The 14,210-nt window shown below is 32.5% G+C and overlaps 2 long non-coding RNA genes across 2 annotated transcripts; both read right to left on the bottom strand.

Annotated features, from left to right (window-relative positions):
- Window positions 6,816-8,580, bottom strand: LOC108663573. The gene is made up of 3 exons (XR_001929682.1): window positions 8,548-8,580; window positions 7,853-7,928; window positions 6,816-6,991 (listed from the first exon to the last, which is right to left on the bottom strand). It is a non-coding gene; the product is annotated as an uncharacterized LOC108663573 (long non-coding RNA).
- LOC108663572 lies at window positions 10,956-12,635 on the bottom strand. Its single transcript, XR_001929681.1, has 3 exons — window positions 12,594-12,635; window positions 11,861-11,934; window positions 10,956-11,040 (listed from the first exon to the last, which is right to left on the bottom strand). It is a non-coding gene; the product is annotated as an uncharacterized LOC108663572 (long non-coding RNA).

The raw sequence follows: 14,210 nt of genomic DNA, 5'->3' as shown, positions 1-14,210 counted from the left end.
TAATCCCATATCAGAGAGAGTCTCGGACACCTGATTAATCCAGTCCTTTGCCACAGTGGCATCCAACTCACCAGTGAAAGATACACAACCCAATTGCCTAGCCTCCTTCAGCTTCTTGGAAATGGATACATCCTGTATTGGTGGTGGAACTAAAGGAGTAGCTGGAGGCACTACAGGTGGAACTTGACCAGTTTGAGCTTGACCAGCCATTGCTGCAAAGAAAGCTGCCAATGCTTGTGCTGCCTCAGTAGGCATGGCGAGAATACCCGTAGGTGGCTGAGGAGATGGAGGATGTGGAGGACTATCGGCCTGCTCAGTAGCAGGTGCTGCCCGAATGGTAGATGCAGCTGATTCCTCCTCTACTGTATCTGGCTGATGACGTTGGGAACGACCTCTTCCCCTCCCAACCGATCTAATGAGAGGTGGGCGTCCTCGTCGAGGAGGCATTGTAATCTATATAAAAAAAATACGAGCAAGTTTAGGTAACCTTAGGCTCTATATGCAGATGTATGCATTCTATTCAACCTAACCTAACTTAACTTAATCCAGGGCCACACTGATATTGTAAATTTTTAAAACAACTTTAAAACTAAAAACATTGATCTTTAAAACCAAAAGCTCTGATACCAATCGAATTGTCAGACCCGGTACTCCCCTCGAGCCCGTGACAACCGCTGCGGTGTCTCGGTAAACACTCATTGCCCAGAATGTGAACCCGAAACCCCGCAAGGCTTTACTATCAGTTTCTCTATTCCCTTGTGAGCAACCATTGTCAAATATCGTGTTTTAAAAGATTTTAAACTGTTTCCAACTTTAAACAAATAAAATATTAATTTTTTTCATCTCATAAGGGTATTTTGGTCATTTTTTTCAAAGATTTTGAAACTGGCTAAAACGTAATATACAAGTACAAAACAAATAATTCATATTCAAAATGAGTTTAAAAGTCTAAAATCTTCATTTGAAATGAAATTATGGTTATTTGAATATAATAAGAAAATAAAAGAAATATTAAGTAAAATATTTTATTTTCTTATAAAACAATATTTATAGAGTTATACGTGAATAATTTTTATAGCGTAAAAGCTAAATAAATTTATACATACTCAAATACAGTAAGCCAAAATATTTAATTTAATTTACAATAACAAGAGGGCCCCCGAATAAACAAAAGTAAAGAGGACTGTGAACCTACGGTTTGGAAAATGCAGATCCCACTGTAGTCCTCGATGATATCAGCTATCTACAGTCTATACTGAACCTGAAATGGGTGGAAAGGAGGGTGGTGAGATTATAAAATCCCAATGAGTAAACAGATATCATCATAAACATCTAGAGTTTAGTACATGGAGACAATAAAGTAAATCATCATAAACTGGGTTATAGCATTAGAACACATTTTGTTCAAAACACGTAAAGAGGCTTATGAATCTCATAAAAATCTAGGTTTGTGCCATAAATCCATTCTCAGGGACATCTTGGCCGAGGCATCCTACCGAGACCGCCAAGGCGATTAAAATTCACATTTTACATAAATCATGTTTTTGTTTTGAAAACATAGTCGTTCCTTGGCGTTGGCTGAGTTTCCCCTCACGTGGTGGTTTAGCGTGAAGTGAACCCTAAACTTTACCCTATGAGATACCCTACGCGCCTCTCCGTTCGAGGTAAGAATATAATGGGGTTTACCGTGCCCCTCTAAAAGGCTGGTCCATAGAAACCCCCTACTGGAGTGATTAATTAATATATAATCCACCATATAATAAAACTCAATAACATGATATGACAATTTTGTAATTCACAGTTTTTCAAGGTAACCAAACAATTCGCATTTCAATACAATTGCCAACTAGCCAATCATGCTCGATTTATCATAAGCCAGTTAATTTAAACAATCAAATTGCCACAATTAACAGTCTTCGTGTACTCTATTTTTCAAAATCACTATTAATTTCAAAACAATTTATAATTTAATTTCATTGAAACTCATTTATTCATAAAACATGAAAATTTATCTTTTTAAATTCCTTTTTCCATAGAATTCATGAAAGCATCTAAAAACCACCCTAGATAATTAAAATGACAGTAAGTTTACTCACAATGTCTAGAATGCAGACTTTCGAAGCACTCTGTCTACTGGTCCTCGGATGCAATTTCCTTGCCTTTATCGGAGGACTCACCACCTTGACACAGTACAAAATCGAGAGTTTCACCAAGTTGGTACTAAATCAAAATTAAACTAATTTAGACTACCAATGCATGATATGGAATGCAAAAATGCACTGGTAACTATCTAAACCCGGTATTGGCCTAATTCGTCTTATCACCCGATTAAATTCCTAACGGGTCCGTTTAAACTCCAATTTAATTCTTTTTAGTTTCTATACCTCAATTGCACCCAAATTAACTTAATGTCCCTCAGTGTGGTGCAAATTATCAGTCCCAACAGCAAATTACGAAAATACCCCTAGTGGGTAAAAATTCGTATTTTTGCTCCGAAAATTCCCATTATTTTTCTAGGCTCATAATTCATTATTCCTTAACCAATTCTCCTAGAATAAAATCAAACTCATCCTCACTCACTACATGGTAAATTCAGCCATTAATGGTTGGGGGAGAAAATAAATTCTTTTCTTGTTGTTTTGTTTCTAAATATGCTAAACTAACTAAAAACACTAACATAAATTAAAATCAAATAAATCCAACAACTTTCTCTCTCCTAACCCATTTTTTCAGAATTGAATTCATCATGAAAACATGTAATTTAATCATGGAAAATAAAGAGAAATGCTTGGGAATAAGAAAACTCAAGCTTAATAGAAAAAATCTCACCTTTTTCACTTAATTTCCTTGAAAATTCACACACTTTTCTTTTGATTTTCTATCTCTAGGGTTTGTTTTATTTTCTCTCTCTTCTTGCTGGTTTGGCCGGCCATGGGGTGGAAGATGAGCTGATTTTTGTGCCTTTTAAAAAGGAAAATAATAAATTAATAAAGGCATGACACGTGGCATCATGTCGTTAGTCCGTTTTTAAAATTTTAAAAATTTAAACATTTTATTTACACCACATGTTTAGTCAAGGGTCAAAGATGAAGACAAAGGAAGACCATGTGCTGGGAAATATATCCTGGTGGTGGAAAATTACAATTTTGCCCCTGAGGTGGCAAAATTACCATTTTACCCTTATACTCCAAATTATACCGAAATTAAAATGTTTCACTTCTAAACCTCAAATCATACTCCAATAAGTCAAATTATACTCTAATAAGTCAAATGAGGCCAAAAAATTCTTTTCTAAAATTTTCATTTTATCCCCAGGTGGCAAATGACCATTTTACCCCTAGTTAGTAAAAATTCTGATTTGACTCCAAATTGATCCTCAAACTCCAAATTACCATTTTAAGTCATCCATGAACTGTGAAACTCTTAATCTCACCTTAAAATTCCTATTTGATCTAGTTTGAGGATTAAATAAACTTTGTTGTACCTCTAGGTACAATACCGACTTTTGTAAATTTTTTTGGGACTCCCCTAGCATGCAATCATACTATCATCACATGTATGTCATGAATAGTATTTTATAAGGTTGGGCTTTACAACAATTGATCACTTAGCTGATCTAAAATTTACAAAGTTAAGCTCAAACATTTTTTCAAATGATGTGAGTGAAATATAACTGTAAAAAGTAGGATTTTGGTCTTCTAAGTTCTAAATCACTTTGGATGGCTTTAAATACTTGGGAGGCTAATGCTGGCTATTAGAGACAGTTTTTAGCCATTATTTTGTCTTTTAGCAATTAAATTCAAATAAGTAGATAGAGTTCCATTAACTGGTTAAAGGCAAGCTCTAACTGATTAACCATTCTTTGACTTGCACTGTTTGGCAGCTTTATTCACTATGTTAATCGATTAACAAAAACTCTAACCGATTAAGAAATCTCTATGTTCAAAGTCTTCTATCCAACAAACATCCTTTAATTGGTTAACCCTCCCATTAGCTGATTGAATTTTCACTTCTTTCAACTTCCTTCAATCTTAACCAATTAACATCAACTTTAATCAATTAGAAAATCTTTGAATTTGAATTTCTCCATTTTGGCTTCCTTCAACGATCAACCTTATTTTAAATTTGGATTTTGGAGCTCGAAGGTACTTCAGGTTTTATGCTATAACTAATTAATCCCATTCTTTAACCGAGTAGCATGCCTCTATATTTAACTTTCAACACCTTTTTAATCAGTTAAGCTTGGTGATAACTGATTAAGGCTTTTCTGTCTTGCTTTTATCCTATGCCTATTTATGCCTTAACTAGTTAAGGCTGCTTGCTAATCAGTTAATAGTTTTTTGTCTTCACTAATCACTTTTTTCTTTTTTTCTTCAATTGATTAATCCATCTTCAAATTTAGAAAGCTTCTTGACTTACCGTTAATTAACAAATAAATTAAAAAATTTAAGCTCTCTCCTGCACATTTAAATAATATAATTAAACACCAATGAATGAGAATGTTTTGTTATCATAAAAAACACATGGAGTCAACATTCTCTCTCTCTTATTTTTTATGATGACAAAACACTCTTCGATTAAGAGTGCAATGTCTATGTTCAGTATGAATGCTTTAAATCTTTGCACATAATGAGGATTAATTCTCCTTGGTTAATGCATCTAGTTTTCTTTAAAGATTTGTAACAAAATATTTATAATATCCACAGTATCTAAACAAGATACACAATATCCACAACAGCTAAGGAAGATATATGGAATATCCATAATAACTAGCACATAATATTCAACAAAATCGTAACTAAGCATCACACAAATAAATTAAACATAAAGACTTATCAAACTCTATTTAACTTAGTTTTCCTTCTCCTTCTTTTTGTCATCATTAAAAAAGATATTCAAACTCCCTCTTAATGAGTGCATCTAGATTTTCTTTTAATCTTTAAATTACATTTTAATGAATGGGAATCATAAGCACTCATACAACTAAGTCATACAAGCTTTATACATATAGTTCAATAACTTCAAGAGTCAAGCTTGTAACTATATAAGAACAAATATATGAAAGTTAAATCATTTCAAAAACTTGTCAATGATCACTTAAATAATTTTCAACCAAATTTGATCATTTTATCATAACGAAAAATATAATAATTTTAAAGCTAACATAATTGTCTTTATGCTTTTAGTTCTCGAAGCTTGTCCTTAACTCTTTCATGAAATTCGAAAAACTCACTTCTCTATAATTGTCTTAACTCATAGTTTTCTACATGCTGAGTTCGGTTTCACTCGAAACTTGTTACTCACTATTGTCCATGTGGACTAGTAAGGCACCCTGATCTTCACCCATTACAAGCTTAAAACAGATTAGGCTTAATCTGAATAGGAGTGTTTCACTAATCCATGTAAAAGTTATCACCTCATAAGAGCACAACTACTTAACTCATTCCTAATAAAGGACAAAGCTTGGGTCGAAGGCTCAAACATGAATGCAAATTTGTTGTATATGCGAAGGAATGTACTAACCTTTGACCACCCATCTCATAACCCTCTATCGTAAATATCTCACATTTATTAAAACAAATAGATCAATAAATGATAATAAATAAACAACATGTAATTATTTACTTGCTCGACTCTCGAATTAAAAAAGTGAATAAAGTAATGCTATCTAAGATTAAATAAAATATCATTGATTAATTGAGATTTAGGATAACTTATAATTATTTACTTGCTCGACTCTCGAAGTCCCTAATAGAGTCACCAAGCTATCGCTACGTGAGGATTCGAGACCCCATCTGTCTCAACATGAAAATTTGGAGTTGTCGCCAATCTTTTTTTGAAGATGCGATTAGCCACCTATTAAACTTGTTCTCTTTGATGAGGTCCTAAATTAATTTTAAGTCCATCTAAAGAACAAAACCTAGTCTGTGTGTTTTTTTGAGTTGGGTTCAGGAATATAGTTATGCATGGAGAAGGATTAGCACCCCCATAACACCCGTTCAATGAACAGTACCAAATAATCACTTAGTATCTTATTTTAACCTGAATATTTAATTTTATTCTTATATATTTCCTTAATCATTATTCTTTGATTATACTTTTAATTCTTATTCATCGTTAAATATTGAAGACTTTTCTAACACCCTTCCAACTTTTTGGTTGAATTTTTTTAAAATCCTTCTCGCTTCGAGAGTATTCGAAAAGACACACTTATCCCTTCGAGGAGGCTCTGTCATCAAGTTTTACTTAACCATTATGATTTTCGGATTTGGATTTTGTAGATTTTATCCTTTCTTATCCTTCCTTTTGTTTTCTCTCTTTTTTAAAAAAATATTTTCATTATTTTTTACCATTATATAATTTTTTATCAATGTGTGTGTCACGACCCAGCACTCCCTTCGAGCCCGTGACAACTGCCGCTAAGTCTCAATAATCATTCATTACTCGGTATGTCAACCGAAATCTCGCAAGGCTCTTGCATCAGTTTTCCAATTCCCCTATGAGCAATGGTTACTAAATATCGAGTTTTAAGAGAATATAAACTATTTTAGATCGAAAACAATCAAAATAAAATTTTGACCACACGGGGGTATTTTGGTCATTTTTACCCGAAAATTTCGAAACCTGATAAAAATGCAACATATGGTAGAAAGATATCCATTTCCGATTAAAAATAAATTTTTGCAATCTAAATCATCCATTTGGAGTGAAAAGTTGACTAATTAGACTAAATAAAAATATTCGATAATATATTTCATTTTCTTATAAAACAATTTTTATAGAACTATGCATAAATAATTTTTGTAGAGTGAGAACAAAATAAATTCATACACATAGTAATACAGTAAACCAAGTATTCAAAATTATCCTACAGTGGCATATGGACCCCGAGATAAGCAAAAGTGTGCAAGAATGTAGACCTACGATTTCCAAGGAAGTAAGTCAAAAAGAAATCCTTGATGAAATCGACTGCCTACAGATTATCTTGAACCTGAAATGGTTAAAAAAGAAAGGTGAGTTTTCATAAACTCAGTGAGTAAACAAAGTCCGTCATTAACATCTAAAGCCGAGTAAATGGAGACAGTTAACTTTTCATCATACCATAATCCACAACATTTTTGTACTTGTTTCAAATCATATAAAACAACACATTTCATTATAATACACATTACGACTTATGATTTTCTTAAAAACTTGGCTAATGCTAAAAATCATACTCGGTAATACCTTGGCCAAGGCATTCAACAGAGTCCGCCAAGGTTATTAAGTTAACAACTACTCATAAAAACATAGTTTAGCCATCCCTAGGCGCTGGCAGAGTTCATCCTCAAGTGGTGGTTCGGCGTGAAGTGAACTCTATCGTACCTTAGGAGATATCCTTTGCGCCTTTCCTACTAAGGTAAATATAACGGAGTTTACCATGCCCCTCTAATAGGCTAGTCCACGGAAACCTGCCTACTGCAGTGGCTAATTAAATAACCCACCAATCAATAAAATTTTGACAGCATAACGTGGCTAACATAATACTACCCAGCCTGTCAAAGGAAAACAAACAGTTTATATATTTCACAACCCAAAATCCCAACCACATATGTCATCACGTATCAGTTCATAAATCATCAATTCCAAACATAGGTACGTAAACTTAAATATATAAGCAACATCAAAGGTTGGTCTCCACATACTCACATTTTCAAAAACATTATTGAATTGTAAAATAAGTCATAAACCTTTTTCCTTAAATCGATTATTAGTCATAAAACATAAAATTCATTTAGGTTCAATATTCTTAAAATCATAAAAACGATTGTAAAAATACTCTAGATAGATAAGATGAACAGTGGTTACTCACTTTGACGGGAATTTACAACACTCCTAGTCTTGATCCTCGGGTGCAATACCTTTGCCCTTATCCGAGGGCTCACCACCTATACATAATGTGTAACAGGAAATTTAATATACTTATGCTAAATCGTCACAAAACTATTCTATGTTCTATATGAATGCATGCAATGAAATGGGAGGTGTTCGGCCTATCGCGCACTATACACTATTTAATCGGTCTAAACATCCAATTCGATTCCAATTAATTTATTGCACTTTCAGTACTCCCCAAAATTCCACACACTTCAATAAAAATCTATTCTAAGTGCAATTACCAAAATATCCCTCATTATGGTGCAAATTGCTAACTAACGCGAGTAAAATTTTTCGGTACCCGTTTTCGATTTTCGGTATTCCTAAGCACCAAATACATCTAAATGGCATGAAAAACAACCAAATTCATCATCAATCCTCACCCATAAAATTCAGCCAAGATAGGTTCTATAATGGGCATGTGAATTTCTTGCTTAATTTTCATACTAAATGTTACTAAACACCTAAAAACACTAAGTTACTTTGAAATTCAACTAAATTCATCACCAACTTTCTCTCTCTAAATCTGGCCAGCATATTGCCCCTCATGAAAACTTGAATTTAATTCATGGAAAATGGAAAAGAATGCATGGGCAAGATGAATTTCAAGCTTAATATTAAAAATCTTACCTTTAGTCACCAATTTCTTGAAAATTCAACAAATTTTCCTTAGTTTTTCCTCCCTAGGGTTTTTCTTTTTTTTTCTTCTCTTTTCTGCAGGTGCTGGTCGGCCTTGAAATGCTGAGTGGAAGAGTGTGGGCTGGTTTTTAAATGGCAATATAAAAATATTAAATTTTTGACACATGTCACCTTTTTATTGGTCCACTTGTTTTAACTTAATTTTTAAGCCTTTTCTCACCACCACAAATGCTCTAATATTTATCCATAGCATAAAATAATAATAGATTAAATTCTGGAGCTTGACAAATGTCATGGTGGTGTAAAATTACAATTTTGCCACTAAAGTGGTAAAATTACCATTTCACCCCTATGCTTTGAAAAATATCGTAATTATAATTTTTTTCACTTCTTAATCTCAAATCATACTCCAATACTCAAATCATACTCTAATAAGTCAAATGGGGTCAAAAAATCTTTTCAAAAAATTTTCATTTTGTCCCCAAGTGGCAAATGACCATTTTGCCCCTAGATAGTGAAAATTTCATTTGACTCCAAATTGATCCTCGAACTCCAAATCACCATATTAAACCATTATGATACTTTAATATCCTTAATTTCATCTCAAATTCTCTATTTGATCTAGTTCGAGGCTTAAATCAACTTTGTTGTACCTCTAGGTACAATACCTACTTTTGTAAATTTTTCGGGACTCTCCTAGCATGCAATCATGCTATCATCACATGTATGTCATGACAAGTATTTTATAAGTTCGGGCTTTACAGTGTGAATGAAATCTTTATCTCAAAGAATTTTCTAATACCATCCCAACTCTTTGATGAAGGCCAAAGATTTCTCCTTACCAAGGGAACTTTTCGAGAAAGCTCACTTCTACAAAACCCCAAGAAGATCCCATCATCGGAGGTTGTCACTTACAAACTGGATAAACGTCATTAATGTACATGATGCAACCATGAAATGATGATTTGATTTTTCAATTTTTAATAATGGGGAAAAAAAACCTTGTATCGAAAAAATCATTCATAGACCATCCCAACTCTTTGGTGAAGTCTTGAAGTTTTTTTCACAGCTTGGGAAATTCTTGAGAAAACTCGTCTCTATAAGCTTTCAGAGAAAATCCCATCATCAAGGTTTTATGCCAATTTGCAAGATAATTGACTTGTATGATATGCAAAATCATGGATGATGCAAAATGAATGCTTTAATAAATATGATATTTGTTATGAATATTTTTGTGAATATCCATTTATATTATGTATATCTAGATTGATGGGTTTGGCTATGAAAAGTATGCTCAAAATATGCAACAAAAAAAAATTAAAACTTTAAAACTAAACAACCAAAAGATGCCCCCACCCATGGATCACCTTGGTGATATTTAACACATAAAAGAAAAAATTTAATTATTATTCAAAAAGTTACCATGTCAAGTAATTTCATAATCACAATGGCATTTTTAGAAGCAATCCCGCAGACACCACAAGGAGAAAAAACCCTAGCCAATCAAGTATTTGGCCTCCAACAATAATACACACGATTACACATGAACCTTCAACAAATGAGGAAATTTTTAACTATACTTTGTGCTAGCAAAGAGGAAAACAATTGTCTTTTTTTTCTTTTTCACAATCTCAGTTGAACCTTTCTTGAAAATTGTTTCAAAAGTCATTTTTCTCTTTTACACAAAGGGAGTGGTGGCAAAGAGAGAAAGTGTTTTTTTTTTTCTTTTTCTAACAAAAACTAGATTTTCTTCAATTGTGAAAAACTCTTATATGGAAAATAATTAAAAGGTGACTTATATAGTTAGGTTAAAAGAACTTCAATTTTGCAATTAAGCCTTCAATATTCTAACACATTATAATATTGGGCTCATTACTTAATTAAACTCTTTTAATTAACTTCTTGAAAATTAAAATCAAAATTAATTTCGTTTATATTTTGCAATCAAAGCCTTATAATTATAATTATTTATAATTATGCCTAAAACTTAATTAAACTCTTTTAATTAAGTTTATAGAAGTTAATTACCTAGCATGTGATTTAAGTCTAAGTTAAATTGTCACGACCTGAAACTCCCATCGAGCCCGTGATAACCGCCGCGAAACCTCGACAGACATTCTTCCCCCCAATGCCTTTCGAGACCTCGCAAGGCTTTTGTACCAGTTTTTCCATTCCTCTATCTTTTTTCCTTTCTTTTTTTTTTGAATAATAAAATAAAATAAAAATATTAATTAAAATAATCAATTTTAATGTAAAACAATATATATATATATTTGAAACATCTAAAAATTAATTTTCTGCACATAAAAACAAAATAAATTTATACATATTGTAATATAGAAAACTGGAGTATGCAATTTAAATTACAATGACACGTGGGCCCCCAAATAACTGAAAAGGTTTAAGTCTATAACCTTGCTTTCTATGATGCAACTCCGAAATTTACTTCTCGATGCAATTGATAGTCTACTGCCTATTTTGAGCCTGAAAAATGTATAGGAAAAAGGGGTGAGATTATAAAATCCCAGTGAGTAGACAGACATTATCAAAATAATCTAAAGCCGAGTAATAGGAGACAATTAAAATAATTCATCCCAACCCATATAAATAATTGGATTTCATCCAATTACTCAACATGGCTTCTGTACTTTTCAAAAACTTGGCCCTTACCAAAAATCCATTCTCGGGGATATCCCGCGAAGGCATCTTACCAAGACCGTCAAGGCTGTTTATTGTCACACACACAAACACATTTCACCTCTGACAACACAGTCGTTCCTTGGCGTTGGCTGAGTCCCAATTTCACGTGGTGGCTAGCGTGAAGTGTACTTAAATCCTATCTCGGGAGTTATCCTACGTGCCTCTCCAATCGAGGTAAGCTCAATAATTGGGAATCATGCCCCTTTAATTAGGTTGGCCCACGGAACCCCCATCATTGTAGTGCCCACTTTATAATCCACCAACCAATAAAATCACAATAGTATGACATGGCTCACTTAACACATTCAAGGCAAATCAAAGCAGTTCACATATTCTTTAAATCATAAAAATAACCAGTTATACCCACATTTATCATAAGCCATTTAATGTAAAATCATGGATAAACAACACAATCATAGTATAGGTCTCCAATTACTCTATTTTTGAAATCATTATTAAATTTTCAAAAATTTTATAAAATTATTTTATAAAATCCCATTTTCCCATAAAACACAATAATTTTCCAATTAAACCATTTTTCCATAAAATCACACAATTAAATAAATCTACTCTAGATAATTAAGACGATAGTAAGTTTACTCACTGTACTAGGAGTAGATATACTCCTATTCTCGGTCCTCGGGTGTAGTCTTTTACCCGTATCAGATAGCTCACCACCTATCCACAATACATGACACAAAAAATTCAATAATTTGTGTCAAATCAATATATATTATTTCAGGCTCTTATCCATGCGTATGCACTAGATAGGGTGTGAAATGTTTGGACAATCGCTTAATCACAGTGTCCGACCTAACTCGCCTATACACGGTGTAAATTTCTAAAATCTCCAATTCAACTCCAATTCCATCCATTTCAATTTCAATTATCCAATTATATCCACAATACCTCAATGACTGTGAATGTGGTCCAATTTATCAGTTCGGACTACAAATTACGCTTTTACCCCTAGTGGGTAAAAATTTCAATTTTTTTGCACCAAAAATTCCCATTTAATTTCCAACCTCATAATTCATCATTTTTCCATCTAATTCTCTTAAAATAAAGTCAACCTCATCCTCACACACCATTGGCTAGATTCGGCCTAGAGAAATTCATGGAGAAAATGAATATTTTTCTTGTTGTTTTACTCATAAACATGCTAAACTAACACTAAACACTAACATAGTTCAAAATCAAATTAATCTAACAACTTTCTCTCTCTAAACCCATATGATCAGATTTGAATCCATCATCAAAACACATAATTTAACCATGGAAAATAAGGAGAAATGCATGGAAATGATAAATCTTAAGCTAAGCTTGAAAAATCATACCTTTAAACACTTGATTCCTTGAAAAATCACACTTTTTCTTTGAATTTTCTCACTCTAGGGTTTGTTCTTATTTCTCTCTCTCTCCTGCTGGTTTTGGCTGACCATCCCAATGAAGAATTCTGGAATTTTCAAGCCTTTTAATAGGCTTAATAAAATATTATTATTTTATTTACCTTTTGAATATTTTATTATTTTATTTTTTTCTAGCCATCTTTTTGACTTTCTTTTTCTACCACTCAATCCTCTTCACTTATCCATGTCTTCCATGAAATTTCTAGACTTTTCCAAAGTTTTGGTGGAGCAAATTTTTTAAAAATTACACTTTTGCCCCCGTAAAGTAAAAAATTATATTTTTACGTCAAAAATTGAAATATTGCCCATAGACATATTTTTCATCCCTTATACTCATACCATTCTCCAATTTGTCAAATGTGATCTAAATTTTCTCAAAATCTCAAAATTTGTTTGCGGGTGGAAAAATTACGATTTTACCCCTATATAATGAAAATTCTGGTTTGACTCCGAATTGATCCTCGAACTCCGAATTACTATTTTGAGTCATCCTTGAATTGTGAAACTCTTAATTTCACCTTAAAATTCCTATTTGAACTGGTTCAAGGCTTAATCGACTCAATGGTACCATTAGGGGCAATATCGTCTTTTAATGATTTTTCGAACTTCTAAATATACAAACATTCTATCGAGCATGTGAATGACATTATAATTATTTTAAAAAGTAGGGTTTGACATAAATCATCACTCTCCTAATTTAATTCAAATGCAATCATTGTGTGTAACCCATTAAGTTCCTAATATATTGGCAATGGAATTGATTAATGACTTAATTGATTAATATAAATTTTAATCAATTAATTTATAATCAATTCCATGGACCAAGATTGATATATAACAATGCATCATAGCCACCTAATTGTTAGAAAAGTTAAAGGGTTCTTTGACAACCTTTCATTGTACAGTCTATCAATATAATTTATTCTTTTATCATATATCTCGAACATGATAAGAACTTGGTATAGTATCTACTCTTATTGACATCCATATTTGTTCCTACAACTATAGCATTAGCTTTATAGAGACTTATGAAACCTTTTCATAATCTCCATATTGCATTGGCCAAGGATTTCAATAAGCTAATGTTAACCAAGAATTGATAGGATATTTCCTCTAAAACACTTAAGGTGATGATTCCTATCTTGATCACTCATTTGGCTTCACATGCTTCATATTATACCCAAAATCATCATGTTTTGACATCCTTGGTTAGGCACCCATAGGGATGAAATTAAAGCATAACATTGCACATACAAGACAAATTGGTTAGTCTTTAATTTCTGGTTTTAGCAAATTAGGTAAGTGACTTGATATCTTTTTGGGATTTTCATTCCCTAAATATTAGCCTTAATGTGAATTTTACTATCATGTTGTATTTTTATTATTGAGCAAAATAGCAAGCTACTAATGAAAAATCATGAATCCGTCTATTTCCTAAAGTGAATGAGGCATCATTTAACAATTATGGTCATGGACATGAAAAAGGTCGCCATAATAATTTACATTAATCACTATTCTAATTCTAAGAATAACTTTACCCACCAA

The sequence above is a fragment of the Theobroma cacao genome, chromosome 10 (assembly GCF_000208745.1).
Source record: "Theobroma cacao cultivar B97-61/B2 chromosome 10, Criollo_cocoa_genome_V2, whole genome shotgun sequence".
NCBI classification, from domain to species: domain Eukaryota; kingdom Viridiplantae; phylum Streptophyta; class Magnoliopsida; order Malvales; family Malvaceae; genus Theobroma; species Theobroma cacao.
Note: the sequence above shows the minus strand (reverse complement) of the source record. Positions and strands in the feature narration are given on the sequence as shown.